The sequence below is a fragment of the Taeniopygia guttata genome, chromosome 27, assembly GCF_048771995.1.
Source record: "Taeniopygia guttata chromosome 27, bTaeGut7.mat, whole genome shotgun sequence".
NCBI lineage: Eukaryota > Metazoa > Chordata > Aves > Passeriformes > Estrildidae > Taeniopygia > Taeniopygia guttata.
In genome coordinates this window covers 4,389,931-4,417,628 of record NC_133052.1, presented here as the reverse complement: position 1 = coordinate 4,417,628, position 27,698 = coordinate 4,389,931, and the positions used below count along the sequence as shown (strand labels likewise).

The 27,698-nt window shown below is 51.5% G+C and overlaps 5 pseudogenes; 3 read left to right on the top strand and 2 right to left on the bottom strand.

Annotated features, from left to right (window-relative positions):
• The first annotated feature begins 1,674 nt into the window (after window positions 1-1,674).
• Window positions 1,675-2,886, top strand: LOC140680698 (feather keratin Cos2-2-like; annotated as a pseudogene).
• A 9,833-nt stretch (window positions 2,887-12,719) lies between these two features.
• LOC115490744 (feather keratin Cos1-2-like) lies at window positions 12,720-13,488 on the top strand (annotated as a pseudogene).
• A 7,133-nt stretch (window positions 13,489-20,621) lies between these two features.
• LOC115490764 (feather keratin Cos1-2-like) lies at window positions 20,622-21,398 on the bottom strand (annotated as a pseudogene).
• Window positions 21,399-23,644: 2,246 nt separating this feature from the next.
• Window positions 23,645-25,828, bottom strand: LOC100228108 (uncharacterized; annotated as a pseudogene).
• A 1,114-nt stretch (window positions 25,829-26,942) lies between these two features.
• On the top strand, window positions 26,943-27,698 carry LOC100223259 (feather keratin Cos2-2-like; annotated as a pseudogene).

Genomic DNA, 27,698 nt, shown 5'->3' with positions numbered 1-27,698 from the left:
GGCAGGAGCACAGCTGGGCCTGGCTGAGCTCGGAAGGACCGTGCTGGGCTCAGGCAAAGCATCCCCAGGCTGGGCCTGCACAGGCTGGAGCTGCGCAGGCAGCAGGGGCCTTGTCCTGCTGGGGGTGCCTTGCGGGCTGTGTCTCAGGTGTGTGTGTGCTCTGCTTCCTCCCTGCCCTCTGTGCCAGGTGCAGCGCCAGGCTCGAGACATGTCCTGCTCTGAGAAGTGCCAGCAGTGCCAGCCCTGCAACCCTTGCTGCCAGCCCTGCGGCCCCTGCCCGCTGGCCAGCAGCTGCACTGAGTGCTGTGTCAGGCAGTGCCAGAGCTCCCACGTTGTCATTCAGCCGCCTGCTGTGCTGGTGACCCTGCCCGGCCCCATCCTCAGCTCCTCCCCACAGAACACCGCCGTGGGATCTTCTACCTCTGCTGCTGTTGGCAGCATCCTCAGCTCTGAGGGAGTGCCCATCAGCTCCGGGGGCTTTGACATCTCCTGCATCACCAACTGCTGTGGTGGCAGCAGATGCTGTCGTCCCTGCTAAACATGCTGATGCCAACATCCTCAGGCAAGAACCTCCACAACCTCAGGACATGCTGCGGGAATGAAGACAGAACCTAAGACATTTGATTTAGAGCTTCAGATTGTTCTTTCCTTCTTCTTCTCTTCTCTCATTTCCCTCTCCTCTTTCTTTCCTGTCTCCAACACTCAATGTCAGCCAGTGGGACGTCTTGGCCTCCTTCCCTTGGCAGGCCCGGATGTCACATATCACTGGGGCATCTGAGTTTCTGCCATCGAGTGCCCTCTCTGAGCCTCCATAATTTCTTCTTTTGACTCAATAAAGTTGTTTGTGCATTCTAACCTTTGCCAATGATTTGTCCTTCCTTCTGTGACAACTCTTCCAGTTCCCACTCTTGCAAAAGGCTGGAGGAAGCCCAGCATTGCCATCCCTGCACCTTTTTGGTGCAATTTTTTTCAGTTCAATTTTGTTTGTGTCTTTTCCCTTGGAGCTCACAAAGATGTCCCTCTCGTTCAGGATGGTGAGGCAGTGTGCTAAAGTGCCCAGAAAGGCTTTGGATGCTCAACACTGGAAGTCAACCCTGCTTTGAGCAAACTGGTTTAATGGGTGCCCGACTATTAAAGGCAGGAGGACAGGAATAAAATGGCCTTGAAGTTGCCTTCCACCAAACCATTTCTAATGAAATCTGCTTTCCCAGAGGCCTCAGCAGTGTGACAAATGTGCTCAGTGTGGGGCAGGTCTGAGTCCCCTTTGGACACAGCTGGAGCTGACACAGTCAGACATGGCTGGAGACACTGGACTCTTCTCACAAAGCCCATTTCTGCATCCTGAGTTACAAAGTTTTTCCTTGTGAGCAACCTCAACACATGAGGAAGCCTTGCTTCCTGGGAAACTGCCAGCCATCATTTCCTGATGGAAGAAGGCCATGACAATTTTTTTTCCCAGTGTACTTGTGCATGCATAACCTTTCACTATTGCTTTAGCAAACTCCCTTCCATCAAGGTTCAAATTGTTCTCTGATGGATATTATCTTCCGTGATCCCCTGAGGAAATGGATTGATAGAGCAGCTTGCTGGGCATCATCCATCCAGCCAAGGGCCACCAAGCACAGCTGCTAATCCAGCTCAGGGCAAGAGCAGGAACAAGCTGCAGAAGCGGGCATGGACTGTTGGCGAAAGTTAATTGTATTAGAGGGAAGCAAGAGCACGAAGAATACTTTATGTCCCCTATCCATTCCCAAAATGAGCCAGGAAAACAGGCTGCATGTGAAAACTCATAGGATGTCACAAAGAGATGCAAGAGAGATGGGCAGCTACAGAGGAAGAATGAGAGTGTTGCCCTGAGCATTTTGCCACAAACAAACCCACAGGAATGACACAGGTTCAGGTCATGAGCCTGCATGGAATGCCACCAGACAATGATCCCAGCATTCTGCCTACTCTGACGTGTTTATATCCTGGAAATCCTTGAGCCGTTCATCCTGACCCTAGAAGGAGACTTCAGATAGGAACGCACAGGGCAGAAGCCGGGAAGTAGAGGCTGCAGTGCAGGAAATCAGGACACAGCCCCTACCATTAGCTGGGATAGTTTGCATTTGACATAAGCTGGTCAGAAAATTACGACTTCCACAAAGGTGCCTCTGGGCCTTTAGGCAAGGCAGCATAGCTATAAAAGGCAGCCCAAGTCTCTGCTCGCTTATCCACTTTGCTCACATCCTCCTCCTCCTCAGGAATCAGGTGAGTGGGAAGCCTCTTCTTCTCCTCCTCCTGCTGCTGCTTCAAGAGCAGCTCTTGCCTGGCTGGAGATCGCAGGTGAAAGGAGATATAGGAGACCAGGGCTGGGAGCTGCTCCTATTGGGAGAGGGCCGGGAAGAGAAGGTCTGGTGCAGACAGGGAGAAGCTGGGACTTGGCTGAGGTGGCTCCTGGGCTTTGAGCTGGTCAGTGCAGTGGGGGCCCGGAGGTGCCTGAGCTGCAGGGGGTTTGGGTGCAGTGCTGCTTCTCATGTGTCCTCACTTTGTGCTTCTCCCTGCCCTCTGTGCCAGGTGCACCTGTGACCCCGAGCCATGTCCTGCTGCCAGCCCTGTGACCCTTGCTGCCAGCCCTGCGGCCCCTGCCCGCTGGCCAGCAGCTGCACTGAGTGCTGTGTCAGGCAGTGCCAGAGCTCCCACGTTGTCATTGAGCCGCCTGCTGTGCTGGTGACCCTGCCCGGCCCCATCCTCAGCTCCTCCCCACAGAACACCGCCGTGGGATCCTCCACCTCTGCTGCTGTTGGCAACATCCTCAGCTGTGGTGGGGTGCCCATCAGCTCTGGGGGCTTTGACATCTCCTGCATCACCAACTGCTATGGCAGCAGATGCTGTCCCCCCTGCTAAAGATGCTTCCAACATCCTTGGGCAAGAACCTCCACGCCTTAGAATATGGAACTGAAATGAAGATGCATATTTGGAACAATGATTTTGTGTGTTTGGTTTGCTGCTATTTTCATCCACTCTCTTCTCTTCCCTTCCCTTCCTGTCAGCACCACCCAATGCCAGCCTAGGACCTCTTTGCCTCCCTCCTATATCTGTCACTCTGCAGTCCATGTAAATGGATACCCTAATTATACCCCAGCGGCTGCTCGTGATGTCCTCTTTCAGCTTTCTCCTTCTCTTCCTTAGACTCAATAAAGTTGTTTTGCATCCAAACCTGGCCCTCTGCTTTCTCCTTCCTTGTGTGGGAACTCTTCCAGTCAGCTCAGGGCAAAAGGTGCAGGAAGACAAGCTTGGACAATTTGTAGTAGATGTTACTTTGTGCCTTTTCTCTTGCATCTCCCAAACAAATCCCATGCTTCCCCAAAATAGTGATCATCACGAGAAGATGATGTCAAAGGTCACAGGAGCGGGAGTGGTAAACAGCATTCCTGGGGAGAGTCCACAACCTCCTCTCTTCAAACACCTTCCTCACATTAGTCTTCTGCTCAGCGACTAACCAGACTGGCAGGGCTGAGGGGTTTCACAGAGTCAAGTAAGCACAAGGACAGAACCAAAATCATCCTCCCACCCTGTTGGAGTCTGCCACATTTTCTTATTCTGGATGTGCCAAAGGAGAAATTCTCCCGTCTTCTGTCCTGCACATCCCAGACATGGTCAAATGTTTTTCTCCACTTGACACGTTATTTTTCACAGCATCATTTTCCCACAGCTCATGGCTCAGGAGAAAGGCCACTGTGGCCGCTGGACTTCCCATCCCACAGAGCCACCAGAACACTGTCACCGCTGAGCCCCACATGAGGCAGGAACAAGGACAGTGGGAAACACCTGAGTGCCCCAAGGCTGCCTGGATGTGGCATCAAAGGGATGGCCTGGGTTTGGGACTTTCATTGAGAGATGTGGGTGCCGTGGCCCTCTCCAGATGCCTGGAGAGAAGGAACTGGGCCCTGAGTGTGTGTGAGGGGCTGGCACTGCTGGGCAGGGAAGGCCCTACGGGGAGTACAATGGCTGGGCTGAGAGCTCAGCTCAGGCCCAGCTGTGGACACACACACAGGGGCACTGACACACTGCCAGCCTGCCCAGCTGTGCTCAGAGATGACCCCAGAGGCACAGAGCCCAGCACATGGGCACAGGCACACGGGCTGGGGGGTTGCACACAAGTGCCCTGGCCTGAGCACAACCATCCCTGCGCAGGCCAGAGGCTCTCAGGGGTGTTCCCAGCAGGGCATAAGCACAGGGATGTGCAGAAACTGGCACACACTGGGGCACAGCCACAATAGCATGCACATTATTGTGGGGGAGCACAGGGGGCAGAGGCCTGTGGAAGGGATGTGAGTGAGGAGGTGCAGGGAAGTTCCCAGTCAGAGCAGATTCTGGGAACACCAAGCAGGCAGAAGCTCAGTCTGAAGGGCTACAGAAGTCTCAAGCACTATGAAGGCCAAGGAGAAAGAGTTTCATTGAAAGGACAAATCTCATCGAGGAGCCATTAGGTGGTGAGCAAAAGACTGGAGGGCAGTGAACAAAGAAGGCCCTGCTAGCCAGCACCAACATAAAATATCCAAAAGACTGCCTCAGGCTGGAATCACCTGCCTCTTTGGGTTCCCTTCTGCACCTAGGTCATGTCTCTTACACACACCAACGCATCCTTGGCCCCAGGAAACATGGGGTCTCACATACCAGCATTCAAAATAGGGTCCATGAAGGAATGGGAATGATGTGAGCCAGGAAATGCAAAGTCATTGTAGACGGAAAAACCAACTCATGCCATACCATTCCTAGAAATCTTTCCGTTCATTTAGATCATGCAGGAATATCATCACTTGTGCAGCTCAAACTGTGGGCCCTGAGGCACTGTGGGGCCAGGATAAAAGGCAGCTGAACTGGTGGCTCTCTCAACCACTTCTGTCACCTCCTCCTTCTTGGGAATCAGGTGAGTTGGAAGCCCCTTTAACCTCCAGCCTCTCCATGACTGCATTGATCTTTCTGTTCCTTGTTCCTGCTCCTTGTGCTTCTGTGGGTGTTCTGCAATGGTGGTGGTGTGGGCAGAGGGGACACCGTGTGTTCTGGCCAGAGGCTGAGGCTGGGCTGAGGTGCTGATTTTCATCCCGGTTAGGCAGGAGCACAGCTGGGCCTGGCTGAGCTCGGAAGGACCGTGCTGGGCTCAGGCAAAGGATCCCCAGGCTGGGCCTGCACAGGCTGGAGCTGCGCAGGCAGCAGGGGCCTTGTCCTGCTGGGGGTGCCTTGCGGGCTGTGTCTCAGGTGTGCGTGTGCTCTGCTTCCTCCCTGCCCTCTGTGCCAGGTGCAGCGCCAGGCTCGAGACATGTCCTGCTCTGAGAAGTGCCAGCAGTGCCAGCCCTGCAACCCTTGCTGCCAGCCCTGCGGCCCCTGCCCGCTGGCCAGCAGCTGCACTGAGTGCTGTGTCAGGCAGTGCCAGAGCTCCCACGTTGTCATTCAGCCGCCTGCTGTGCTGGTGACCCTGCCCGGGCCCATCCTCAGCTCCTCCCCACAGAACACCGCCGTGGGATCCTCCACCTCCGCTGCTGTTGGCAACATCCTCAGCTCTGAGGGAGTGCCCATCAGCTCTGGGGGCTTTGACATCTCCTGCATCACCAACTGCGCTGGTGGCAGCAGATGCTGTCGTCCCTGCTAAACATGCTGATGCCAACATCCTCAGGCAAGAACCTCCACAACCTCAGGACATGCTGCTGGAAAGAAGACAGAACTTAAGACATTTGATTTAGAGCTTCAGATAGTTCTTTCCTTCTTCTTCTCCTACTCTCATTTCCTCTTCTCTTCCTTTCCTGTCTCCGACACTTAATGTCAGACCACTGGGACCTCTTGGCCTCCTTCCCTTGGCAGGCCAGGATGTCACATATCACTGGGGCATCTGATTTTCTGCCCTCGGGTGCCCTCTCTTAGCCTCCATATTTTCTTCTTTTGACTCAATAAAGTTTTTTGTGCATTCTAACCTTGGCCAATGATTTCTCCTTCCTTCTGTGACAACTCTTCCAGTTCCCACTCTTGCAAAAGGCTGGAGGAAGCCCAGCATTGCCATCCCTGCAACTTTCTTGGTGGAATTTTTTTCGTTCAATTTTTTTTTTCCCTTCCCCTTGGAGCTCACAAAGATGTCCCTCTCTGTCAGGATGTTGAGGCAGTGTACTAAAGTGCCCAGAAAGGTTTTGGATGCTCAACACTGGAACTGTGCAAGATAAGGTTCAACCCTGCTTTGAGCCAGCTGGTTTAGTGGGTGCCCAACTATTAAAGGCAGGAGGACAGGAATAAAAGGTTTTGGAGTTGCCTTCCAGCCCAAACCATTTCTAATGAAATCTGCTTTCCCAGAGGCCTCAGCAGTGTGACAGATGTGCTCAGTGTGGGACAGGTCTGAGTCCCCTTTGGACTCAGCTGGAGCTGACACAGTCAGACATGGCTGGAGACACTGGACTCTTCTCACAAAGCCCATTTCTGCAGCCTGAGTTACAAAGTTTTTCCTTGTGAGCAACCACAACACATGAGGAAGCCTTGCTTCCTGGGAAACTGCCAGCCATCATTTCCTGATGGAAGGAGGCCTTGAAATATTTTTTCCCCAGTGTACTTATGAACGCATAAACATTCACTTTTGCTTTAGCAAACTGCCTTCTACGAAGGTTCAAATCACTCTCTGATTTATGTTGTCTTCTCTAATCCTTGGAGGAAAGGGATTTATAGAGCAGCTTGCTGGGCACCATCCATACAGCCAAGGGCCACCAAGCACAGCTGCTAATCCAGCCCAGGGCAAGAGCAGGAACAAGCTGCAGAAGCGGGCATGGACTGTTGGCGAAAGTTAATTGTATTTGGGGGAAGCAAGAGCACAAAGAATACTTTATGTCCCCTATCCATTCCCAAAACGGGCCAGGAAAACAGGCTGCACGTGAAAACTCATAGGATGTCACAAAGAGATGTGAGAGAGATGGGCAGCTACAGAGGAAGAATGAGAGTGAGACCCTGAGTATTTTGCCACAAACTAACCCACAGGAATGACACAGATTCAGGTCATGAGCCTGCATGGAATGCCACCAGACCATGATCCCGGCATTCTGCCTACTCTGACGTGTTCATATCCTGGAAATCCTTGGGCCACTCATCCTGACCCTAGAAGGAGATTTCAGATAGGAACGCACAGGGCAAAAGACAGGAAATGAAAAGGCAGAAATGCAGGAAACCAGGACACAGCCCCCACCATTAACTGCGAATGTGCACATTTGACATGAGCTGGTCAGAAAATTATGACTTCCACTAAGATGCTTCTGGGCCTGAGGCAGGGCAGGACTGCTATAAAAGGCAGCCCAAGTCTCTGATCTCTCATCCACGCTCTCACATCCTCCTCTACTGAAATCAGGTGAGTGGGAAGCCTCTTCTCCTCCTCCTGCTGCTGCTTCAAGAGTACCTCTTGCCTTGCCGGAGGTCTCAGCTGGGAGGGCCGGCTGCAGTGCAGGTCTGGGAGCTGCTTCTGCTGGGAGAGGGCAGGGGAGAGAATGTCTTGTGCTGACAGAGTGAGGCTGGAACTTGGCTGAGGTGACTCCTGGGCTTTGAGCTGGTCAGTGCAGTGGGGGCCAGGAGGTGCCTGGGCTGCAGGGGGTTTGGGTGCAGTGCTGCTTCTCATGTGTCCTCACTTTGTGCTTCTCCCTGCCCTCTGTGCCAGGCGTACCTGTGACCCCGAGCCATGTCCTGCTGCCAGCCCTGCAACCCTTGCTGCCAGCCCTGTGGCCCCTGCCCGCTGGCCAGCAGCTGCAATGAGTGCTGTGTCAGGCAGTGCCAGAGCTCCCACGTTGTCATTCAGCCGCCTGCTGTGCTGGTGACCCTGCCCGGCCCCATCCTCAGCTCCTCCCCACAGAACACCGCCGTGGGATCTTCCACCTCTGCTGCTGTCGGCAACATCCTCAGCTGTGGTGGGGTGCCCATCAGCTCTGGGGGCTTTGACATCTCCTGCATCACCAGCTGCTATGGCAGCAGATGCTGTCCCCCCTGCTAAAGATGCTTCCAACATCCTTGGGCAAGAACCTCCACAGCCTTAGAATATGGAACTGAAATGAAGATGCATCTTTGGAACAATGATTTTGTGCGTTTGGTTTGCTGCTATTTTCATCCACTCTCTTCTCTTCCCTTCCCTTCCTGTCAGCACCACCCAATGCCAGCCTAGTGGGACCTCTTTGCCTCCCTCCTATATCTGTCACTCTGCAGTCCAGGTAAATGGATACCCTAATTATACCCCAGTGGCTGCTCGTGATGTCCTCTTTCAGCTTTCTCCTTCTCTTCCTTAGACTCAATAAAGTTGTTTTGCATCCATACCTGGCCTTCTGCTTTCTCCTTCCTTGTGTGGGAACTCTTCCAGTCAGCTCAGGGCAAAACGTGCAGGGAGACAAGCTTGGACAATTAGTGGTGGATGTTACTTTGTGCCTTTTCTCTTGCATCTCCCAAACAAATCCCATGCTCCCCCAAAACAGTGATCATCACGAGAAGATGATGTCAAAGGCCACAGGAGTGGGAATGGGAAACAGCATTCCTGGGGAGAGTCCACAACCTCCTCTCTTCAAACACCTTCCTCACATTAGTCTTCTGCTCAGCGACTAACCAGACTGGCAGGGCTGAGGGGTTTCACAGAGTCAAGTAAGCATGAGGACAGAACCAAAATCATCCTCCCACCCTGTTGGAGTCTGCCACATTTTCTTATTCTGGATGTGCCAAAGGAGAAATTCTCCCGTCTTCTGTCCTCCAGATCCCAGACATGGTCAAATGTTTTTCTCCACTTGACACATTATTTTTGACAGCATCATTTTCCCACAGCTCATGGCTCAGGACAAAGGCCACTGTGGCCGCTGGACTTCCCATCCCACAGAACCACCAGAACACTGTCACATCCAAGCCTCCACATGAGGCAGGATCAAGGACAGTGGGAAACACCTGAGTGCCCCAAGGCTGCCTGGATGTGGCATCAAAGGGATGGCCTGGGTTTGGGACCGTCCTTGAGAGATGTGGGTGCCGTGTCCCTCTCCAGGTTCCTGGAGAGAAGGCAGTGGGCCCTGAGTGTGTGTGAGGGGCTGGCACTGCTGGGCAGGGAAGGCCCTACGGAGCGTGCAATGGATGGGCTGAGAGCTCAGCTCAGGCCCAGCTGTGGACACACACACAGGGGCACTGACACACTGCCAGCCTGCCCAGCTGTGCTCAGAGATGACCCCAGAGGCACAGAGCCCAGCACACGGGCACAGGCACACGGGCAGGGGGGTTGCACACAAGTGCCCTGACCTGTGCACAACCATCCCTGCGCAGGCCAGAGGCTCTCAGGGTGTTCCCAGCAGGGCATAAGCACTGGGATGTGCAGACACTGGCACACACTGGGGCACAGCCACAATAGCAAGCACATTATTGTGGGGGAGCACAGGGGGCAGAGGCCTGAGGAAGGGATGTGAGTGAGGAGGTGCAGGGAAGTTCCCAGTCAGAGCACATTCTGGGAACACCAAGCAGGCAGAAGCTCAGTCTGAAGGGCTACAGGAGTCTCAAGCACTATGAAGGCCAAGGAGAAAGAGTTTCATTGAAAGGACAAATCACATCGAGGAGCCATTAGGTGGTGAGCAAAAGACTGGGGGGCAGTGAACAAAGAAGGCCCTGCCAGCCAGCACCAACATAAAATATCCAAAAGAATGCCTCAGGCTGGAATCACCTGCCTCTTTGGGTTCCCTTCTGCACCTAGGTCATGTCTCTTACACACACCAACGCATCCTTGGCCCCAGGAAACATGGGATCTCACATACCAGCAGCATTCAAAAAAGGTCCATGAAGGAATGGGAATGATGTGAGCCAGGAAATGCAAAGTCATTGTAGACGGAAAAACCAACTCATGCCATACCATTCCTAGAAATCTTTCCGTTCATTTAGATCATGCAGGAATATCATCACTTGTGCAGCTCAAACTGTGGGCCCTGAGGCACTGTGGGGCCAGGATAAAAGGCAGCTGAACTGGTGGCTCTCTCTACAACTTCTGTCACCTCCTCCTTCTTGGGAATCAGGTGAGTTGGAAGCCCCTTTAACCTCCACCCTCTCCATGACTGCATTGATCTTTCTGTTCCTTGTATCTGCTCCTTGTACTTCTGTGGGTGCTCTGCAATGGTGGTGGTGTGGGCAGAGGGGACACCGTGTGCTCTGGCCAGAGGCTGAGGCTGGGCTGAGGTGCTGATTTTCATCCCGGTTAGGCAGGAGCACAGCTGGGCCTGGCTGAGCTCGGAAGGACCGTGCTGGGCTCAGGCAAAGGATCCCCAGGCTGGGCCTGCACAGGCTGGAGCTGCGCAGGCAGCAGGGGCCTTGTCCTGCTGGGGGTGCCTTGCGGGCTGTGTCTCAGGTGTGCGTGTGCTCTGCTTCCTCCCTGCCCTCTGTGCCAGGTGCAGCGCCAGGCTCGAGACATGTCCTGCTCTGAGAAGTGCCAGCAGTGCCAGCCCTGCAACCCTTGCTGCCAGCCCTGCGGCCCCTGCCCGCTGGCCAGCAGCTGCACTGAGTGCTGTGTCAGGCAGTGCCAGAGCTCCCACGTTGTCATTCAGCCGCCTGCTGTGCTGGTGACCCTGCCCGGGCCCATCCTCAGCTCCTCCCCACAGAACACCGCCGTGGGATCCTCCACCTCCGCTGCTGTTGGCAGCATCCTCAGCTCTGAGGGAGTGCCCATCAGCTCTGGGGGCTTTGACATCTCCTGCATTACCAACTGCTGTGGTGGCAGCAGATGCTGTCGTCCCTGCTAAACACGCTGATGCCAACATCCTCAGGCAAGAACCTCCAAGACATCAGGACATGCTCCATGAATGCAGACAAAATATTGTAACTTGGAATTTAGCCTCTTTTGCTGTTAGTTCCTTCTTCTCACTCCTTTCCTTTCACCATGTGCCAATGGCAGCCTAGTGTTTCTGTCTCCCCACCCCTCCTCTCCCTGGATCCTGCAGTCTGATCAGATGCAAAGACCTCTGCATCTTAGCGGCCGCTCCCGCTGCTGTCTTTGGCAATCAACTTCTTCTCTTCTTTAGACTCAATAAAGTTCTTTTTGCATCCACCCCTGGGCCTGTTTCTTCTCCTTTACCTCTGAGAACTCATCCAGTCACGTCAGGAGAACGTGGGAAAAGCAGAGAGCGGGACTCACTGCTATGGATCTTCCTTGTGCCCTTTCCATTGGATCTGACATGGATACCCTGACAGTGAGGGTGGTGCAACACTGGAGGAAGTTGCACAGAAAAGTTTATTCTCACTCGTAGAAATGTTAAGGCAAGGTTGCTGAGGACATTGAGCCACTTGATTTTGTGGGTGCCATCCTTGTCCATATTTTGGGCGGTGGGTGGAGTGTTGCAAATGAAAGAAAATGTTGCTTAGGTTCCCTTCCATCTCAAGATTTTGAGTTGACACAGTCAGGTGGATGGAACAACCACAAAACCATGGTGCAAAGGCAAAGAGCAGACTTATTTCCTTGCCTTTCTCCTCACAGAAGACCAAGGGAACACTTCGGTGGAGATGCACAAGTGGGAATATTTTTCCCCTTTGGCTCAGTCCTTGCTAGTAGGGCTCCTCTTTACACCAATGCTGTGATCTCCCTGGGCTTTTTGTGATCTTCGAGCTTTGATCTTCTCTCTCCCAAAACAGGGAGATCAAAAACATCCATGAGAGCGCCTCCAAGTCTCTCCCAACACTGGCATTGTCTCTACACAGAGATGCTACTTCTCCAAACACTGGTTAAAGCAGTAGTAGGCATGCTTTTGGTGTTTCCCACACTGATACTCTCCAGGCTCTGGCATTCTCAGCTGCAAAGTCACTTGAGTGAACCTGCAATCATCCTCCTAATTCTTCTGCTTTTAACCCTTTCCTCCCAAACCAAACCATTTCTAATGAAATATGCTTTCACAGAGGCATCACCAGTGTGACAAATGTACTCTGTGTTGGGCTCAGCAGCGCTGAGTCCCTTTTGGACCCAGCCAAAGCTGACTCAGTCAGACATGGTGGGAGACACTGGACTCTTCAATGACACAGAGCCCATTCCTTCAGCCTTCTTCCCCAGCTTCCAAATCATTCAGCTATTACATAAGGAACAGGATCCATCACAGCATGAAACAAAATTTCAAGAGCAAAGTATTATTTAGCTAACCACCTTACCCCACTTTGGACAACCACCATATCCCATGCCTCAAGTTAGTTTTTGCACCTTTCTTTTACTTCCCTGTCCACTTCAGAAGTTGGAGTGATAGCGTGGCTGTCGAGTACTGGCCATCCATCCAAGGTCAACCCAGCAGAGACAGTAATAACAACCAAGGATTGTCAGTAAAGAATATATGGTGAGAAAGACCAGCATGTGGTTGGACAATGCACCATAGGGAGGTAGGGCAACACTCTTTGGGGAGAAGCAACCTTGCTGCAGCTCCTGTAGAGAAGCAAACCACAATACAGCAGAAGAACAAGAATGTGGTGGAGAAATGTTCACGGACTGTTGACTGAAGGCTGACCAGAAGAGAGGAATTAAGATGCATTTTGTGACCTCATGGAATGCCACCAGACCATGATCTGAGCAGTCAGTCTGTGTGGTTGAGTTTATATCCCGGAAATTCTTGGGCCTCTCATTCCGGCCCTAACACAAGTCCTCAGATAGGAACGCACAGGACAAAAGCCAGGAAATGAAAAAGCAGAAATGCAGGAAACCAGGACACAGCCTCTACCATTAACTGCAATGGTGCACATCTGACATGAACTGGTCAGAAAATTATGACTTCCATGAAGGTGCCTCAGGGCTTAAATCAGGGCAGGACTGCTATAAAAGGCAGCCCAAGTCTCTGCTCTCTCATCCACTTCTCTCACCTCCTCCTCTTCCTCAGGAACCAGGTGAGTGGGGGGCCTCTTCTCCTCCACCTCCTGCTGCTTCAAGAGCATCTCTTGCCTGGCTGGAGGTCTCAGCTGAGAGGGGCTGTTGTAGTGCAGGGATGGGAGCTGCTTCTGCTGGGAGAGGGCAGGGGACAGAAGGTCTTGTGCAGACAGAGAGAAGCTGGGGCTTGTCTGAGGTGACTCCTGGGCGTTGAACTGGGCAGTGCAGTGGGGGCCAGGAGGTGCCTGGGCTGCAGGGTGTTTGGGTGCAGTGCTGCTTCTCATGTGTCCTCACTTTGTGCTTCTCCCTGCCCTCTGTGCCAGGTGTACCTGTGACCCCGAGCCATGTCCTGCTGCCAGCCCTGTGACCCTTGCTGCCAGCCCTGCGGCCCCTGCCCGCTGGCCAGCAGCTGCACTGAGTGCTGTGTCAGGCAGTGCCAGAGCTCCCACGTTGTCATTGAGCCGCCTGCTGTGCTGGTGACCCTGCCCGGCCCCATCCTCAGCTCCTCCCCACAGAACACCGCCGTGGGATCCTCCACCTCTGCTGCTGTTGGCAACATCCTCAGCTGTGGCGGAGTGCCCATCAGCTCTGGGGGCTTTGACATCTCCTGCATCACCAACTGCTATGGTGGCAGCAGATGCCGTCCCTGCTAAAAATGCTAATGCCAACATCCTTGGGCAAGAACCTCCAAGACCTCAGATCATGGAGCTGGAATGAAGACAGAATTTTGGGACATTTTATGGAGGACTTATGACTTTTGTTTCATTCTTTTCTTCTGTTCTTTCTCTTCCATTCATTTCTTGTCACCAGCACTCAATGTCAGCCTAGTTGGACCTCCAAGCTTTCCTCCTTCTTTCTATCTGGAGGGCAGGCCGAGGGACACTGCAAATGTCCCTCAGTGGCTGCTCCTGATGCTCTCTGGGAACCTCCTCCTTTTTCTTGCTTTGAGTCAATAAAGTTGTTTTGCATCCAAGCCTTGGCCTCTGCTTCTCTTTCCATCTGTGTCAACTTTTCCAGTGAGCTCAGGGCTTGGGACGCTCTACAGTGGATTTTACTTTGTGCCTTTTCTCTTGAAGCTCACAAACACATTCCTTTATACACCACTAAAACTACCAGGGGATGAAGATGGTTCCCCAGCTTGACATAAATGGGGGGTCAAAAGGGGTACGTGGGAACCAGCAATGCTTGAGGACAGCCCACAGCCTCCTCTTTTCAGACACCACCCCCACATTTACTGTTCTGTCCAGCTGCTCTCCAGGCACACAGGACTGAGGGGTTTCATAGGTTGGGGTTGGCAGCACGCACCCAGATGGGCTGACTGGGGTCAGCTGTTCTGTGGTGTCACATTAGAATGGGTTGGATTCAGACCTATACAGGGGACCCTCAGCCAACCCTGTCCAAGCTTAGATGCAGGCACAGCACTGGCCAGACATCTGAGCAGAGAGTGATCTCAACCAGTCAGCTCTTTTAACCAGGAGTTTCAAATGCTCTACATAAAGACCTTCCATAATAAACCACTGCTGTTTGATGATGGCTCTCAGTGTGTGGTGTCATGTGTCAGTCTCCAACTAGCAACCCCACATAAAACTATGGGGCTCTTTGCAGGTAAATGAATCATGAAGGAAGCTGTGACCCCATGAGGAGCCTGCACCCGAAAAGATTCCTGGCAAGAATGTCCACTACAGTGGAGAGAAGGCCACAGTGGAGAAGTCTTGCTGACAGGAATTCTTCCCCTATTGGGGAGCTACCATGGAGCACTGTGTTTTTGAACAAGTGCAACCCTGGGAAATGACTGACCCTTTCCATGAGAATCTCTGGAATGAAAGAGTCCCCGTCCTTTTTGTTGGAATCCTGGAACTGCTGAAAAACTGGATGGAGTTCTCCAAAGCCTTCTACTTTCCAGAGAGAAAAGGCTCCACATCATCACTCATAGCACAGGTTCTCCAGCACCTTGGTCATCTCTGACACATACAGAGGGGTTGCAGTGGCTGCTGCATTGGGATTTGACACATTCCTCAGACAGTCCTGGCTCACTGTTCAACTGGCACAAAGATGCATCTTTAGACAAAACAGTGCCTTTCTGAAGAAGCAAAAGAAGGGTGTGCGAAAGGCCCCAGATGGTCACCCTGTGCAATGAACATTTCACACTCCGCGTGAAACTGTAGCCAGGCTCTTCAGTACCCACTGGAGGAGAGGTGCTCTGAGCTGCCAGGGAAGTCCAGTGTCCCAAATCCAACTCCATCACCCCCATGGTGGCGCCTGAGGCTCTGGGCATGGAGTAGGAAGCACTGTCCAACATTACTTGACCTGCTCTGTATATGATATTGTTGTCTTTGGACATCACTCACAGTGCAGCAATACATAAACAAAGTGGATCAGAGTGTGTATTTCTGCATGTGCATTGATGTCACTCCACTTACTTCCCCAAGGAAAGATTTCTGCAGCAACAAAGCAAGAAAGTTATTCAGAGTACCTGGCACAGCATGAATACAGTAGTCATGACAGATGATGGACCTGAACAAGCAGGATTGGAAGTATGCCAAGGAGAAACACGCAATTTTACCATTCACATTTGAGTTTTCAAATGAAACGCCTATGTCTGCATATTCCAACTGATCTGCCATGTAATCTCATAATCTGCTACTTTTCTCTCATGATCCAGAAGCCTCTTTTACATAAAATTCTGGGTTACACTTAGATTGTGGACAGAATCAAAATCTCCCTCCCACCTTGCTGGAAGTGGCCACTGTTTCCGTTCTCAGTGTCATAGACAAGTAACTTCCCCTTTCTGGCCACCACCTCCCAGAAACGATCAAACAGTTTCTCCAGGTGCCTCACTCTCTTTGACACCATCATTTTCCATACCTTGTGGTTCAGGAAAAGGCCACCGTGGCCACGGGACTCACGAACTTCACAGAGCCACCAGAACACGCTCACATCCAAGCCTCCACATGAGGCAGGATCAAGGACAGTGGGAAACACCTGAGTGTCCCAAGGCTGCCTGGATGTGGCATCAAAGGGATAGCCTGGGTTTGGGACTTTCATTGAGAGATGTGGGTGCCGTGGCCCTCTCCAGGTTCCTGCAGAGAAGGAACTAGGCCCTGAGTGTGTGTGAGGGGCTGGCACTGCTGGGCAGGGAAGGCCCTACGGGGAATACAATGGCTGGGCTGAGAGCTCAGCTCAGGCCCAGCTGTGGACACACACACAGGGGCACTGACACACTGCCAGCCTGCCCAGCTGTGCTCAGAGATGACCCCAGAGGCACAGAGCCCAGCACACGGGCACAGGCACACGGGCAGGGGGGTTGCACACAAGTGCCCTGACCTGTGCACAACCATCCCTGCGTAGGCCAGAGGCTCTCAGGGGTGTTCCCAGCAGGGCACAAGCACAGGGATGTGCAGACACTGGCACACACTGGGGCACAGCCACACTCCCACACACATTATTGTTGGGGAGCAGATGGGGCAGAGGTCCTATGTGACTGAGGAGGTGCAGGGAAGCTCCCAGTCAGAGCAGATTCTGGGAACACCAAGCAGGACAGAAGCTCAGTGCTACAGGAGTCTCATGCGCTAGGAAGGCTGAGGAAGAAGGCAAAGATGTTTCATTCAAAGGCGAAATCACATAGAGGAGCTATTAGGTGGTGAGCAAAAGACTGGAGGGCTGAGAGCAGAGGAGGCCCTTTGAGCCAGCAGCAACGTAAAATATCCCGAAGAATGCCTCAGGCTGGAATCACCTGCCTCCTTTGGATCCCTTCTGCACCTAGGTCATGTCTCTTACACACACTGACACATCCATGGCCCCAGGAAACATGGGATCTCACATACCAGCAGCATTCAAAAAAGGGTCCATGAAGGAATGGGAATAATGTGAGACAGGAAATGCAAAGTCATTGTAGAGGGAAAAACCAACTCATGCCATACCATTCCCAGAAATCTTTCCATTCATTTAGATCATGCAGGAATATCATCACTTGTGCAGCTCAGACTGTGGGCCCTGAGGCACTGTGGAGCCAGGATAAAAGGCAGCTGAACTGGTGGCTCTCTCAACAACTTCTGTCACCTCCTCCTCCTTGGGAACCAGGTGAGTTGGAAGCCCCTTTAACCTCCACCCTCTCCATGACAGGATTGATCTTTCTGTTCCTTGTTCCTGCTCCTTGTGCTTCTGTGGGTGTTCTGCAATGGTGGTGGTGTGGGCAGAGGGGAGACCGTGTGCTCTGGCCAGAGGCTGAGGCTGGGCTGAGGTGCTGATTTTCATCCCGGTTAGGCAGGAGCACAGCTGGGCCTGGCTGAGCTCGGAAGGACCGTGCTGGGCTCAGGCAAAGGATCCCCAGGCTGGGCCTGCACAGGCTGGAGCTGCGCAGGCAGCAGGGGCCTTGTCCTGCTGGGGGTGCCTTGCGGGCTGTGTCTCAGGTGTGCGTGTGCTCTGCTTCCTCCCTGCCCTCTGTGCCAGGTGCAGCGCCAGGCTCGAGACATGTCCTGCTCTGAGAAGTGCCAGCAGTGCCAGCCCTGCAACCCTTGCTGCCAGCCCTGCGGCCCCTGCCCGCTGGCCAGCAGCTGCACTGAGTGCTGTGTCAGGCAGTGCCAGAGCTCCCACGTTGTCATTCAGCCGCCTGCTGTGCTGGTGACCCTGCCCGGGCCCATCCTCAGCTCCTCCCCACAGAACACCGCCGTGGGATCTTCTACCTCTGCTGCTGTTGGCAGCATCCTCAGCTCTGAGGGAGTGCCCATCAGCTCCGGGGGCTTTGACATCTCCTGCATCACCAACTGCGCTGGTGGCAGCAGATGCTGTCGTCCCTGCTAAACACGCTGATGCCAACATCCTCAGGATAGAACCTCCAAGAACTTAGAATATGGTGCTGGAATGACAACAGAATTTTGGGACGTCGGATTTAGAGAATTTGTCCATTAGTTCCTTCTCCTCCTCTCATTTCTCTCTTTCCTTCCATTTTTGTCACCCCCACTCAATGCCATGGTAGTGGGACCTGTTGCACCCATTCCCTTCTTCCTTTTTTGCAGGCCACGCAGATGGACATCCCTACTGCATCTTAATGGTTTATCCTAATGCTCTCTCTATGAACTATCTCCTTTTCTTCTTTATACTCAATAAAGTTCTTTTTGCATTGCAACCTGGGCCTCTGATTTCTCCATCATTCTGGGACAACTCTTCCAGTGTCCTCATCAGAAAGGCAGAAATGCAGAGAGTTGCACTCACTCTTATTGTTTTTCCTTGGAGCTGACAAAGACATCCCTGACAGTGAGAGTGATAAGGCACTGGGACAGAGATGTCATTTGTCATTCCTTGAAGTCTTTAAGGCAATGTTATTTAGGACTTTGAACCACTTGGTTTGGTGCGGGCAATTCTTACCCATGGTTTGTGGGGTGGGGGAGTGTTACAAACAAAAAATATTTCAGTTCCCTTCCATCCAAAGTGTTTTAGTCAACACAGTCAGGCACCTGGAACAACCACAAAACCATGGTAGAAAGACAAAGAGTAAATTTATTGCCTTTCCTCACTCCACAGAGGAGGTCGAATAAACACTCAGGCAGGGATGCACAATGTCCTGCTTTAGCTCAGTCCCACAGCGGTGCACAGGCAGAAATTTCATCAGCCTAAGGTACAGTCCTTTCTGGCAGGGCTCCTCTTTGCACCAGTGCTGTGATCACCCTGGGCTTTTTGTGATCTCTGAGCTTTGATCTTTCCTCTCCCTAAACAGGGAGCTCAGGAATTTCCATGAGAGGGCCTCCAAGTCTGTCCAAACCCCTGCCTTATCTCTTTGCAGAGATTCTACCTCTCCAAACACACAGAGGATAAACAGCAGGTGCAGACTAAAATGATGTCTGCACAGGGTGGCCAAGTAGAGCCATTCCCACACCCTTCTTTTGCTTCTTCAGAAAGGCACTGTTTTGTCTAAAGATGCATCTTTGTGCCAGTTGAACAGTGAGCCAGGACTGTCTGAGGAATGTGTCAAATCCCAATGCAGCAGCCACTGCAACCCCTCTGTATGTGTCAGAGATGACCAAGGTGCTGGAGAACCTGTGCTATGAGTGATGATGTGGAGCCTTTTCTCTCTGGAAAGTAAAAGGTTTTGGAGAATTCCATCCAGTTTTCCAGCAGTTCCAGGATTCCAACAAAAAGGATGGGGACTCTTTCATTCCAGGGATTCCCATGGAAAATGGTGGATGTCCTCTTTTAGGGCAAATTTGGAAGAAAATGTCCAAAGGGGTTCCTCTAGAAAGTGGATTCAAGCAGCCCCTCCCCCAACTGGTTCAGGAAAATATTTTCTTGGCAAAAAGTGGAAAAAAACTGTTTATTTAATAGGAAAAGCTTGCACCAGCACAAAAAAAAAAAAAAAAGCAACAACAAAAAAAAATCAAAAAAATACCCAAAAACATTTAAAAAACCCCAATATTAAACAGTAAAAGCTTTTGCCACTCCAAAGAGATGACAAACTCAAAGTTTCCTTCTTGAGCATTAGCTTGGCTCACTCAGTCTCTTATCAGTCCCTCCACGGCCCAGGGCCGACCCAGTGGGCCACGGGTATGAACCGCTGGTGCTCTTTTAGGTGTTCAGTCTAGAACAGGTTTAAACAGTTCCAGGAAAAAGAAAAACCACAGTCCAGGAAACTTCTCTGCCTCAGCTAATTGAAAACTAACTAAAAGCAAAGGAGAGCTCTGTCTCACTGATTGTCCATCTCAGACAGCACAGTCCAGGAGCAGGAATGTGCAGGAGTGAGTGCAGTTTCTGAAAAAAAAAAAAAACCACTTCTTTTCTCTGCTGATGCTCTCAGAACAAGTCATAAAGGTGCAGAAGTTATTTCTGGGCTAAACAGATGAATGGGGACACAATTCTGCAGAATAAAGTCACCCCAGGGGGGTGGGTCATTTCCAAAGGCTTGCCTCGTTCAAGATCACAATGCTCCAGGGCAGGTCACCAACAGGGGCAGAATTCCTGTCAGCAGGACCTGCTCCATTTTGACTGTTTTTCCAGTGCAGTGGACATTCCTGCCAGGAATCTTTCCTGGTACAGGCTGCTCATAGGGTCACAGCTTCCTTCATGATACATTCACCTGTAAAGGGCTCCATAGAACAGCTGACCCCAGTCAGCCCATCTGTGTGGGTGCTGCCAACCCCAGCCTGTGAAACCCCACAGTCCGGTGTGTCTGGAGAGCAGCTGGGCAGAAGAGTAAATATGGGGGTGGTGTCAGAAAAGAGGAGGCTGTAGGCTGTCCTCAGGCATTGCAGGTTCCCATGTACCCCTTTTCATCTCCCATTTCTGTCATGTTCGGGAACCATCTTCCTCCCCTGGTAGTTGTGGAGGAGTATGGAGCAATGTGTTTGTGAGCTTCAAGAGAAAAGGCACAAAGTAAAATACACAGAAGAGCGTCTCAAGATCTGCTTCCTCCGCTTTTTTCCCTGAGCTCACTGGAAAAGTTGACACAGATGGAAAGAGAAGCAGAGGCCAAGGCTTGGATGCAAAACAACTTTATTGACTCAAAGCAAGAAAAAGGAGGAGGTTCCCAGAGAGCACCAGGAGCAGCCACTGAGGGACATTTGCAGTGTCCCTCGGCCTGCCCTCCAGATAGAAAGAAGCAGGAAAGCCTAGAGGTTCAACTAGGCTGGCATTGAGTGCTAGTGACAGGAAAGGAATGGAAGAGAAAAAACAGAAGATAAGAATGAAAAAAAAAGTTTTAAGTCCTCCATACAATGTCCCAAAATTCTGTCTTCATTCCAGCAGCATGTCCTGAGGTCTTGGAGGCTCTTGCCTGAGGATGTTGGCATCAGCATTTTTAGCAGGGACGGCATCTGCTGCCACCATAGCAGTTGGTGATGCAGGAGATGTCAAAGCCCCCAGAGCTGATGGGCACTCCGCCACAGCTGAGGATGTTGCCAACAGCAGCAGAGGTGGAGGATCCCACGGCAGTGTTCTGTGGGGAGGAGCTGAGGATGGGGCCGGGCAGGGTCACCAGCACAGCAGGCGGCTGAATGACAACGTGGGAGCTCTGGCACTGCCTGACACAGCACTCATTGCAGCTGCTGGCCAGCGGGCAGGGGCCGCAGGGCTGGCAGCAAGGGTCGCAGGGCTGGCAGCAGGACATGGCTCGGGGTCACAGGTACACCTGACACAGAGGGCAGAGAGAAGCACAAAGTGAGGACACATGAGAAGCAGCACTGCACCCAAACCCCCTGCAGCCCAGGTACCTCCTGACCCACACTGCACTGCCCAGCTCAAAGCCCAGGAGCTTCCTCAGCCAAGTCCCAGCCTCTCTCTGTCTGCACCAGACCTCCTCTCCCCTGCCCTCTCCCAGCAGAAGCAGCTCCCAGCCTTGGGCTCTTATAGCTCCTCTCAGCTGAGACTTCCAGCCAGGCAAGAGCTGCTCTTGAAGCAGCAGCAGGAGGAGGAGGAGAAGAGGAGAAGGGGCTTCCCACTCACCTTGTTGCGGAGGAGGAGAAGGTGAGAGAAGTGGATGAGAGAGCAGAGACTTGGGCTGCCTTTTATAGCAGTCCTGCTCTGCCTCAGGCCCAGAGGCACCTTCGTGGAAGTCATAATTTTCTGACCAGCTCATGTCAAACGTGCACCATTGCAGTTAATGGTAGGGGCTGTGTCTTTGTTTCCTGCATTGCTGCCTTTTCATTTCCTGTCTAATTCCATCTGAATTCCTATTTGAAGACTTCTGTAAGTGCTGGCATGAGAAGCCCAAATATTTCCAGGATATAGATGTGTCAGCTCAGGCAGAAGGCTCAGATGGTGGCATTCCATGCGGTGATTTGATGTGAACCTGTGTCAGAAGCCCTGTGTGTGTTTTGGTACTAGAATTGCCAGGAATGTACACTGCTCTCATTCCTGCATGTACAGGACTGCCATGTGAGGGGACATTAAGCATTCTTTTCTTTTTTTCTCCCTGACTCTCTCTGACAGTCAGTCATTGCTGCACTGGCAATTTTCTTATATACTTTTTATTTACATTAGTTAGATGCATGATCATGGGATTATACATGTTCAAACATTTGTGTGAGTTCTTTTACATATTCTGGAAATTCTTTAGCTTTTTTCGACCCTCGACCCATGATGCAATAGTGTGGATTTGATTTTTGAGAGTCGTGGGTCTGATTTCCTCAGAATGTATATGCCATTTCCTCACAACGACAACCGGGGAACTATTGATCGCTGCAGGGTCAGTGGCAGGAGTCTTTTTCACATCCTTTCTTTCAATGTTATTTATGTGGTTCCTTCAATGTTATCTAATCATAGACAGTTTTAGCTATTTCATCAAACTTATCTGAGTTTTCTCACAATTGTCAGCTAGCTACAAAGATAAAAACCTTTTGCAGAAGTTAATATTACATAGTCTCTATTTTATATTTTGCGAAAGCCAAAACTATAATATATTTATCACACTAATATATAGAAACTATATATGGCCAGAGCATTGGCCACAAAACCTGCAAAATTATACTATGTCCAAAACCAGTTTAAAATGATAACAAATTGTACTACATCAAAAATGTTGCGATTAATAATAATCTGCAAAAGCTAATACATAACAGCAAAAGCCAACAACTATCCAGTTATTTATAACACACCTAATTCTCCAAGACTACATTGTTCCATTTATTTGGTAATAGTAATATGCTGTTCTGTTCTACTGTTCTCACCAGGCATTCAAACATTTGGCCTTGATTTCAGGGCCTCATGGCCTCAGGGAGTAGAGTGGAACTCCAGCATCAGCTGGCATCACCACACAGGGAAACCACCCACTGTCTCTCCTCTTGAAGCATTTGCATTAAAAACAAGCTTCCTGGCCAAGTGATTTGGCCTTTGGCAGGTGCAGCCTTTCCTCTGCAGAAGCTGCAGCTGCCTGCTCTGACTACTGCCAAGTTCAGCTTTTTGCTATCAGTGTTTCCAGGCAACCTGCAGCTTTCCCAGAGGCTTACATTCCTGGAAAGGCCACTATCTGCATCTGAACCCAGTCCGTAAGCCAGTTCCTTCACTCCTTTTGACCTTGAGCATTTAAGAATCCTAAGTCTTTCCCTCTCCTTAAGTTAAGTTAACAATAAGTTAAGGTGCTACTCCACAGTCTGCTCAACTTGACTGGCAGATGCTGATGCCATCTTCTGCATCACCTCAGCCCTGCATGTCTGCACAGCAGCTGGGTCCTGCCAGGTGCTGAAGGACTCTGTGATGTAACTGTCTCATCTGCCTTTGACCACATGTGCTGCTCATGGACATTAGACTGGGTAATTCAGGGGATGAGAAGGAAGAGATGAGGCTGTGGGCTGGTCCCAGACATTGCTGTTTTCCTTCCTCATTCATGCCACCCTTTGGAGCCATCTTTTCTCTGTTTGCCATTGGCTGTGGAGTAGCCAGGGATGTGTGTCATCAACTCCAAAGGAAAAGGCAGAAAGGAAATCCACTATAGGGACTCCCACACTGTGCCATCCACCTTTTACTCTGAGCAGAGTGGAAGAGTTTCCATGGGAAAAAAGGAAGATATGGAGGCAAGGCTTGGATGCAAAACAACTTTATTGAGTGTAAAGTGGAAAAGGAGGTAGCTCATAGAGGCCAAGAGGAGCAGCCACTAAGATGCAGCACACCTCGGGCAGGGTGTGCACATGCCTGCCCTGCAAAGGGAGGGAGGACATGTCCACACTAGACTGGCCTGGGAAGACACAGACAGTGAATAAAAGAGAGGGGAGAGTAGAAGAAGGAAAGAGAAGCCCGCAGCTCTAAATACAATGTCCCAAGGCTCTATCTGTGCCCAGAATCAGGTTCAGAGGTCAGGAGAAGTGCCCAAGGATACCACCAGGATATTTAGCAGGGACGGCATCTGCTGCCACCATAGCAGTTGGTGATGCAGGAGATGTCAAAACCCCCAGAGCTGATGGGCACTCCGCCACAGCTGAGGATGTTGCCAACAGCAGCAGAGGTGGAGGATCCCACGGCGGTGTTCTGTGGGGAGGAGCTGAGGATGGGCCCGGGCAGGGTCACCAGCACAGCAGGCGGCTCAATGACAACGTGGGAGCTCTGGCACTGCCTGACACAGCACTCATTGCAGCTGTTGGCCAGCGGGCAGGGGCCGCAGGGCTGGCAGCAAGGGTCGCAGGGCTGGCAGCAGGACATGGCTCGGGATCACAGGTACACCTGGCACAGAGGGCAGGGAGAAGCACAGAGTGAGGACACATGAGAAGCAGCACTGCACCCAAACACCCTGCAGCCCAGGCACCTCTTGGCCCACATCAACTTGCCCTGCTCAAAGCCCAGGAGCCACCTTAGCCAAGGTCCAGCCTCTCTGTCAGCACAAGACATTCTCTCCCCTGCCCTCTCCCAGCAGAAGCAGCTCCCAGTCCTGGGCTACGACAGCCCCTCTCAGCTGAGACCTCCAGCCAGGCAAGAGATGCTCTTGAAGCAGCAGCAGGAGGAGGAGAAGAGGCTTCCCACTCACCTTGTTGCAGAGGAGGAGGATGTGAGAGAAGTGGATGAGAGAGCAGAGACTTGGGCTGCCTTTTATAGCAGTCCTGCCCTGCCTCAAGCCCAGAGACTCCTTTGTGGAAGAAATAATTTTGTGACCAGCTCAGGTAAAATATGTACCATCCCAGTTAATGGTAGGGGCCGTGTCCTGGTTTCCTGCCTTTCTGCCTTTTCACTTCCCGACACACGCCATGTTCTTTATCCCTTGAGGGCTTTTGCAATAGCTGGGAGGACAAGCCCATACTTCCGGGACATAAATATATCAGTACCTGCAGAATGCTCCGATCAAGGGCTGTTGGCATTCCATGCGGTCAGCTGATGTGAACCTGTGTCATTCTTGTGGGTTTGTTTGTGTCAAAGTTGCTAGGAAATGGGCACTGCTTTTGTGCTTTTTGCCCAAGGAATGCCATGCGAGGGGACATGCTGTGTCAGCAGAGACTCCAGGTGCTGACTTCTTCCCATTCTCCTATGAGCACGCATATTTTTGAGCTTTTCCAGGCAGACCACTGAATTGAAGTCCCTGAATGGATCCTCTTATGCTGGAGTGTTGCTGGTGAGTGGGATGCCACACAGGTTCCTCCTCTCCAGACCAATGCTACATGCACTTGTACAGCTCATCTCCCTGGTGCTGAGTGAGGAAGTTGTTGCATCTCACAGAAATGGGTGTTGAACTGAATACACTGGGACCTGTGTTGTACTCTGTTGTGAGATGTAGAACAGACTGTCTTGTGTGGTACAGGGGAAGTCAAACATCTTTCAGTCAAACTCCTTTCAGGTTCAAGGACCTGGACCTCCATATCCCCAAAAAATTGCATGTCTAGCAACTGTGCCTGGAAAGGTAGGAAAGTGTGATATTTTTTTAGGCTAACTGCCAAAATCCTGCTGCTTTTTCATGATCGGTTCTGTTGAAGTTGATCTTTCCCCAAGAAATAACTGTTGTGTTCTGACTGCAACCCCTTATTCTCTATCCTGCTGTGCTGCTTAAACATGGAGGAAATAGAAGAGAACCAGGGATGAGGAAGAGCAATTGCATCACTGAAAAAGAGTTGGAGATGGAGTGAAGTTATTTTAGTGGGGTTTTTGCACAGTTTTGCTTTGTTTTGTTTGTAAAGTGTACAGTCAATGTTCCCCAAATCAAGCCTTGTTTTTTCTCTTGGTAGTTGGTAAGAAATCCCTCTGTCTTTATCTCAACCCACAACATTTTCTCCTTACTTTTTTCTGAGAGGTAAATACATCTTTCTCTCAGAGAAGACAGATATTGCTCTTCCAGCATGGCCTTGCAGCGCCCCGTGGAGCCCCGGATGTTCATTGCACATATTTTCAGGATGAAGACATCTTGCAGACAGCACATTCCCAACTTTCATCACACAGAGCACCTCTGGGAGAGGAATGGTTATTCACATGGGTTGGCAAGATGACATGGACAAGCCACCAGCTGCACCTACCATGGTCCTGGAAAGAGAGCAGCAATCGGAACAACCCTTGCTCTCTCACTGCAATTGCAATCCCACCCAGGGACAGCTCCATGGCAGAAGCTCTTTCCTGCACCATTTCCTCTTCCCTGAGGCAATAATCTCTGCCCCTCATAGCAAGAGGATCTTTTGCCCATCTCTGGGTGCATGGGGAAAATTGGGATGCCAGAGGAGAAGTGAGGCCCCTTCCTGCAGAGCTCAGCCTTGCACAAAAGGGTGCAAGGTTCTACTGCCTGGATGCCAACATAGGAGAATTCTACTTTGCATCTATCCCTCTCTCCCACCTCTCCTGAAGTCTGGAGCTCATACGGAACACCTTTAGTGCTTGAACCTCAGAAATGTGGGACTACAGAGACAGATCTTCTGAAAGGCCTGTCTGGGAAACATACAGAGTGGACTGGACAGAAGAGAGGCTCAGTGAGGTATAGATGGTTGGGAGAAGAAAAAAAAAATTGAGTTAAGTTGGGGAACATTTGTTTAAGACACTGGCAATGAAAAAATAAAACAGGATATTTAGAAACAGCAGAAAAGAAAAAAAAAATGCAACCCCCCTCTCCCCCCAAAACAAATCTTAAATTAACTTCATTGTCCTTGCCCATGGCAGGGAGGGTTTGGACTAGAAGATCATTAAGGTCCCTTCCCACTCTTAACATTTTATGATTCTCTGATTCAGTTCATCCACACTGCTTTCTTAAAGATTCAACTTTCATCCTTCATTAATGAATCTTCTATTTCCTCCAGTCCTCCAAGGCACTGTGGGCTGTAGAATGGGGGAGTTTTGGTCAGTGCACAACTGTTCTTTTCTGCCTCCTTACATTTTTCTCTGTTCCAGGATGAGCCCTTCCTATAGGCTGCAGTCCTTCAAGGTTGGCATGGATACCAATACAGGAGAACTCTACTTTGCCACTACGGCTATGCTGTATTTTTGTATGAACAAAACCATAGAAATTACACAGCTTTACATTACGTGCCTGCATGGGATGATACTAGCCCTGGACATGAGCATTCTGCCTGTTTTTATGATCCCAGAAATTCTTGGGCCTGTCATCTCAGCACTTACGGAAGAATTCATATAGGAAAGCAAGTGGTATGTGCCAGGAAATGAAAGGAGGCATTGTAGGAAACTAGGACACATCCGCCACCATTAGATGGGATGGTTCATATTTGACATGAGCTGGTCAGAAAATTATGACTTCCACGAAGGTGCCTCTGGGCCTGAGGCAGTTCAGGACTGCTATAAAAGGCAGCCCAAGTCTCTGCTCTCTCATCCACTTCTCTCACCTCCTCCTCTTCCTCAGGAACCAGGTGAGTAGGAGCCCTCTTCTCCTCTTCCTGCTGCTACTTCACGAGCAGCCTTTGCGGGGCTGGAGGTCACAGCTGAGAGGAGCTGTTGTAGCCCAGGCCTGGGAGCTGCTTCTGCTGGGAGAGGGCAGGGGAGAGAAGGCAGAGAGGCTGGGACTTGGCTGAGGTGGCTCCTGGCCTTTGAGCTGGGCAGTGCAGTGGGGGCCAGGAGGTGCCTGGGCTGCAGGGGGTTTGGGTGCAGTGCTGCTTCTCATGTGTCCTCACTTTGTGCTTCTCCCTGCTCTCTGTGCCAGGTGCACCTGTGACCCCGAGCCATGTCCTGCTGCCAGCCCTGCGACCCTTGCTCCCAGTCCTGCGGCCCCTGCCCGCTGGCCAGCAGCTGCAATGAGTGCTGTGTCAGGCAGTGCCAGAGCTCCCACGTTGTCATTGAGCCGCCTGCTGTGCTGGTGACCCTGCCCGGGCCCATCCTCAGCTCCTTCCCACAGAACACCGCCGTGGGATCTTCTACCTCTGCTGCTGTTGGCAACATCCTCAGCTGTGGCGGAGTGCCCATCAGCTCTGGGGGCTTTGACATCTCCTGCATCACCAACTGCTATGGTGGCAGCAGATGCCGTCCCTGCTAA